The sequence below is a fragment of the Dermacentor silvarum genome, chromosome 8 (genome assembly GCF_013339745.2).
Source record: "Dermacentor silvarum isolate Dsil-2018 chromosome 8, BIME_Dsil_1.4, whole genome shotgun sequence".
Lineage (NCBI taxonomy): Eukaryota > Metazoa > Arthropoda > Arachnida > Ixodida > Ixodidae > Dermacentor > Dermacentor silvarum.
This window is the reverse complement of record NC_051161.1, coordinates 78,596,610-78,603,620: the sequence shown is the minus strand read 5'-3', so window position 1 is coordinate 78,603,620 and position 7,011 is coordinate 78,596,610.

Here is a 7,011-nt window from a genome sequence, read left to right as displayed (position 1 = left end):
TTTAAATATATAGTTTAGAAGCATTGCAGAGCCGTTAATTTAGCAAAAAATGTTCGTAAGACATACACCGAACAATATACCAGTCTGCAAACCCTGTGCTACGAGTATGCGAAATACGCAGCTGCCGTGGATGCATGTGAAACGGGATTCTGAATTGCGCATCTGCAGAAATGGCAGCTGCGAAAAACGTACTGCAAAATTGCGCCATGTGAAACGGGCTTAACAATCCAAAGTGGTTGTAGTCAAAAGAAATTATCACCTTAAAGCATGTACCACGGGAGGGGGGGGGGGGGGGGGGGGGGGTTAACCAGCAGTCATGCATTTAACATCGGGCGTTCCAGCCGCTCACCACTTAACTGGTTCGTCTCAGGGTGCCGCCTGTAAAAGCGGGAGTTGGCCGATGTGTGAGGTTGCGATGAATCGCTAACAAGCTCATGGCTTGGAACCTCTTCTGCAGTCTCCTGTGCAGCTTTCGGGTTGTCTCACACTTCACTATTGAGATTTGACGCACTGAACCGCATGCCCAATGATTTTAGGTAAACGCAGAGCTCGCGTGGAGGTACTGCCGTCAAGTCATGCAATGCTAGATCCGCTTGCAGCCAACAATTTCCTCTCAGATCTGCAACAGCACGTGACTATCTCGAAAACTGAACGTGCCGACGGCTCCGATTAGGGGATCGAGGCGCAGCCACGACAATTTCCGATCCCTTACTTATGATTCCAAGTACCACCGCTCATGCGCAAGGAAGTACTTCTGTTGCAGCAGCGGTGGCCGTACAGGAGGAGATTGTGGCGGCCAGTGCCGTAAGTGCACGCGCGCCAGGCGTGTGTCACGCAAGGGTATAAAGTTCGGTCAACTAGTTGCCTATCTGAACACTTTCCTGAACAATGTTCTGAGTTAATCGAATTTAGAAATTTGTTCACAAAATATTGCGTCGTTGTAGACAGGCATTTTACTTGCGGTGAATGCGGCTGGCAAAATACTGACCTTGGAACACGATCGGAAACGATGACGCTTCAGTCTATAACAAGTGAACTTATTTCAGCGAGGACAAATGCTAGCAGTGTTTCATCAGGCTCCACTCTTGCCCCACACCAGGATACTTGGCTGTGCACAAAGTTGACTGGCAGAAAAATGTATGGTATCTGGAGAGGTTAGCGTGACGATAGGCTTTGCATGCTATTTCAGGTGAGAGTGCACCGAGTTGATGAAGTATCAGATCATGAGTACTATAACCTGGAAGATATTTACAATGCGGCCAATGGAGTAGTCATTAGCTAAGCAGACCTAAGCGTCAATTTCGCTACGATATGTCTAAACACTGAAAACTCTAAATTGACTACATGCTTTGCAAATCGCCTAAAGAAATGCCACATCAAACTTTAAATTTCTAATGCTACCCTCAAATAAATAGACATTTTGGCATTGTTAACCAAGTAAACGTAATAAAATAGCGAGGTATGCAATTTCTGCAGGAACGTGCGCGTCACGTTTGACCGTAACCAACCAGCTAATTTTTTTTTAAAGTACAACTTCCGTTATTGGATGCCTTGTGGCACACATAAGCACACAGTAGTTGAAGTGGCAGTCATAACTCTCGAAACCTTTACTCGCAGGTTCATTGGAATCGTGGTATGATGAAGACAAATTAAAAGCTCTTCTTGGGTTTATTTTTGTAAACATAACCCTCTAGAGTGTGGGGAAAGGAGCGGGAACGGCACTTACTCTAAGCTGCCAAAGGTGCGAAGCGTACAGCTATCTGTTCTTTTTTTCTGGGGGGGAGGGGTTATATGCGTTTTGTTCTTACCAATTATTCAAATTAGATGGGAGCTCACGTTAATTGCGATTGCCCATTGTAGAAAGCAGAGACAAATAGGTTGCACGTCACTGTACAAAATGAAAAAAGAAGATAGTTATGGTGAAGCATGGTTTCGTGTTAATGTCGTCGTAGTACCTCAGATCTGTGGGGCAGATGGACAAATCATAAACGGGAGTTCAGAAATAACTGCAACATAGTGGCAGGCAGTCGCCTCTAGTATGGGCTTTTGTGAATATCGTTTATGTAGCTGATTGTGGTATTGATTGCGCGCCACTATTTTTTGTTGTTGTTGTTGTTGTTACTACAGTGTAGGAGTTTCAAGCACCTACCAATATCCCGTTGTTTTAAAAAGACGTCAATGCATTTAGATCACTCCAATTTTTTCTTACTGTACACTTTGTACGCGGCCGGGTTTCAACGGGTCAAGAACGCTGTCGCAACGGCACTATCTATGACCTTGTGCACAAGAACACACACGCCTAAGCTCCAGAAGTTCTGAAGTAATGCATTGATGTGATCTTTTCTGCCCTTACCCCACCCCCCTGCGCAGACTAGCCACTGAACCTGGTTGACCTCTCTGCCTTTCGCCTCTTATTTTCCTTCCTTCCTTCCTTAGAAAGTGGCACTTGAAAGAGGGAGAAAACTGGTCATTGGAAGCACAACATGGCTCACTGCTAATCCACTCCGCCAGGTGGCCTTACCGCTGCAGCCAATTGGAATGGATGGAGGTTTTGCGGCGACCTGATATAACGCTTTTCGCTTATAACTTCCTTCGCATCTTTCCTCTGTTCTTGTGATCGGCAGTCGGACTTGCTGTACCTATAGAGTGCTAAGATGTCGCTGTAGGTATCATGAAGCGTTGCCATGGAGGCGGAGCCCGGAGAAAGAAAGATCAGCGAGGATCAACGAAAAGGTACACCGATGTCTCTTGTCGTTGCTGGTTCACCAAAGAGGCACTGATGTCATGCCAGATGTTAGTCAGACTTGTGAGTTTCTGAAGCGGTGGTCCAGGGTGCTTCTCCAATGGCTTTGGTGGTAAAGGAAGATAGGTTGGAAAGCGACGCAATGCTCGGCAACAGCGCGCGGAGGTCATCAATGCTCAGAAACTGGAATTAACGTTGCGCCAACAGCTTTCACAGATAACTCAACGGATTTAGAAAGGTATTCACTTACTTTGACTATCACCCTCGATATTTCCTCCACAAATGTGATAGTTTATTATTATTCTGCGCTTTAATCTACTCTCCAATAGAAATGTACAGGGGTGCACAGTATGCGTCCCATTGCGTGCATAATTACGCTGACCGTAATTTTACATAGGTTAATGGTTACATAGGTTACATAGGTCTAATGAAAGGTCACACAGGTAGGCGACATATAATTTGTAACGTGTTGATGTGTTGCTGGGAAAAGAACATCTGCAACTTATAGATGCGAGAAACAACCACATTTATTATATGACGCTTTGTGAAAACTGCATAACAGTTTGTTCACTCTCGACAATGCGAGCGCGGGACGGCACCACGTGGCGTGCGTGCTGCTGAATATAGCATATTTTTATTAGCATAGGCGTACAGTTGCATGAAAACGAAATTTTCGTGAAGTTTTTAAGCATCCTGTATGTAGTCTATAAATTGTTCTGTGGGTTAAGAACATGCGTATGTCTATGTGATTACACAGATGGATTTTTTCCTAAAGCTAACGACAATGCAATCAAAGTGCCCACCTATAATAATAGAGTAGATCACAGGACAATACTGCGATTTTTTCTAGTTTCTTTCATACGAAGAACTATTCGCCGGAAATAACAAAATCAATTTATTTTTACTTACGGCAATAAGATCTGCCAATGTAGCCCTGCCAGTATAGTCAAAACTGCATACAGCAAGTCCAAAAACTGCAGTCAAAGTTACGACGCGCATTTTTTGTGACTGCTCCCGAAGGTCCAAAAACGTGCACTTCGACACACTGGACTACCTAGTCAACTGCATAAGATTTCCGCAGTGTAAATGTAGGATCTATAGAACATTCCTTATATTTATCCTTTGTGAAAGCATCTTATATTCAACTGCCTACGGCTTCTACACAATAAGTGCACTACTTACACAAAAAAAATCTTTGTAGAAACAAAACAAAGTATACATGACATATGGCATAACACATGTGAAGCCAAAATATATCAGCCCATTGTCGCTCGCTAAAATTGCCAGGCCATGTCGGTTCAGTACAACGCTGCAACGGCAATAAGCTTGCGTTTTCCTCAGAACAATTAAGCAAACAACTAGGAAGTACTTTTTAGGTGTAGTAAAAAAATTCAAGGGGGGTGGGAGGCTTTCCGATCTGCAGTTTTCTTTATCATTTTCTCTGTAGAGTACACGGAATCTATTTTTGCGCACTAAAAGAACTGCACATATGTTGTAGCAAGATATTTTGAACATGTTAACGGTATATTCAAGGTTAAGTAGGTCTGACGAGGCTGGTGCTCTGGCTTTCATACTTTTAAATAGCGCGTTCACCGATGAATAAAGCGTACCCTCCTCGCTTTCATTAGCCATCCACAGGTGGTGAGTGTTGATATGTGTCACCATGGCAACCTTACCCTTGCGTTTGCACAAATGAAACGCCTGGCTCGTGTTGCCACTGCTTGTTCATTAAGAGAACCCTTCGTCTGGTTATACCTGTTAAAGAGCCACATCTTCTTCCACCTGGTATGCTCACGCCTTGCATTCTAGCTCCCGTCGTTCACTATGCACCTAGAAATGCCGAAAGCCGGTAAAAGTACGACGCCAAATATACTTGTATTGTCCTACTTGCCGGCTCAAAGTGCGGGCTTATTGAGTTATCACGTGGTCTGCCATAAAAATATTTGGTCGACAATCTCTGGACATTTTGATTGGCTTCAAAGACAAGGGATTTACGAATAAATTTCAGTGTATACGTTTACGTGTTATTGGGTTGTTTTTTTTTGGGGGGGGGGGGAGGGGGGAACGAAAAAAGTTGATTCCATCGCATGTGCAGTGCTATCAAGCCGGTCTAAAAAGAAAGTACATAAAAATGATCAGATTCTTCGAAAACTACGGATTCCACCGCATCCGCCATGCGCGATGAAGAAGCTGACCCGTTTTGAGGCCACACTAATTTTTCGAACGAGCTTGTGTTTGGGGTACATGCCAGCTTGCCAGCTCCCTGCTCTGTGTTGACTGCGAGAAGAGCATAGCCGACTATCCCGAATTAAAATGACTTGATTTTTTTCTTGACATATAGTTCATACAGTGATCAATCTATATGTTTTCGATTATCTTTCAACAGTTATTGAGAACATTCACGGTATGATCCTCGATATTAGCGTTTGGCATTCCTCAACATTATTCGATCTATTGTTGCGTTACACCACGCGATGGAACTACGAAGGCAGTGAAGCCAATCAAGGCTCAGTGGAAACGTCCACACCGCCACTGCGCTGACCAGTGCCAGTGCAGGATGCTGCCTCTCAGTCTGGAGCATGACGCAACAGCACTGATGTATCAACATCTATCAAGCTCACAAACCAATTATCAAAGGATATTCCCGTTGGGCATTCCTCGGCAAAAAGTCATGGACAACGCATGGAGCCCCCAGCATTTTTCGGCTCGCTGCAGTTGTCTCATCCTTGGCTGTCAGTGGGGTCTCGCCACTTGGCTGCTTCGGTACAGGCATGTCTATGTACGTACGTCTTCAAGACCTGGTTGAGGTTATCAAGACTGCTAGGCTGAAGAGGTCTGCCCTACTAAGATTAGTCTGGTGTGGTGGCGTTGTCGTAATCATGGGCTGAGCACATGCGCAAGCGCTTTAAATTGACCCCACAGAACCCTTTTAGAGGGAATGAAATCACAACCATTGCACTGTTGGTAAGAAAATGTTGAGGTGCAGGTGGGTTTATGGTAACTATAGGGCACTGGTTCAGCCAACTTAAACTAATGAGACAATACAGGCACAATATGACTTGTGTGTTTTCTCTTCAGTAGTCTGCTTCGGATGTCGTGCAGTAGTGCCGAAACGTTAACATGCACGAGTGACGATCGCACATAGATATAATAGAAGCATACGTACTCCTTTTAAATTAACCTTGACTAGGCCGTTATCAAGTCGGCACCTGCCTATACATAAGTATTGCCTACATTCCAGCTTTTGGACAGCGTTTGTAGTTAAACAAAACATCATTGGTACCGAAGACTAGTTACCGAAGACTAGTTAGGAGTCCCCATGATGTCCATACCGGCTAACGCCATTCGTCATTAACCCCTTAGAAAGACAATTCCCGCAGGCCGTAATACTCACACTAGAATTTGGCCTCACCATGTTCACAGTAACCGAGGGAGCAATACCTTGCTTCTTTGCTGTCCCATTACTACATCTGCAATTTTTATTTTAATGCGATTAGCATGCTCAGGGTACTTAAAGCACCTTTCCTGGGGCAGACGGTCGGTCGGTCGGTCGGTCGGTCGGTCGGTCGGTCGGTCGGTCGGTCGGTCGGGGTCGGTCGGTCGTGTCGGTCGGTCGGTCGGTCGGTCGGGTCGGTCGGTCGGGTCGTCGGTCGGTCGTGGTCGGTCGGTCGGTCGGTCGGTCGCGTTCGGTCGGTCGGGTCGGTCGGTCGGTCGGTCGGTCGGTCGTCGGTCGGTCGGTCGGTCGGTCGGTCGGTCGGTCGTCGGTCGGTCGGTCGGTCGGTCGGTCGGTCGGTCGGTCGGTCGGTTCGGTCGTCGGTCGGTCGGTCGGTCGTCTGTCTGTCTGTCTGTCTGTCTGTCTGTCGGTCTGTCGGTCTGTCGGTCTGTCGTCTGTCGGTCTGTCTGTCTGTCTGTCTGTCTGTCTGTCTGTCTGTCTGTCCGTACGACCGTCCGTCCGTCCGACCGTCCGTCCGTCCGACCGTCCGTCCGTCCGACCGTCCGTCCGTCTGTCTGTCTGTCTGTCTGTCTGTCCGTCCGACCGTCCGTCCGTCCGACCGTCCGTCTGTCTGTCTGTCTGTCCGTACGACCGTCCGTCCGTCCGACCGTCCGTCCATCTTTCTGTTCGTTCGTCCGTCCGCCCGCACGCCCGTCAGTCCGTCTGTATGTCTGTTTTCCCGCCAATCTAGATAATTAGATGGACCATGGTCTAATGGGTAGCTAGGTATGTGCCACTGCGTGTGAGCTTCTCTACAATGACAAAAATGCTCCCA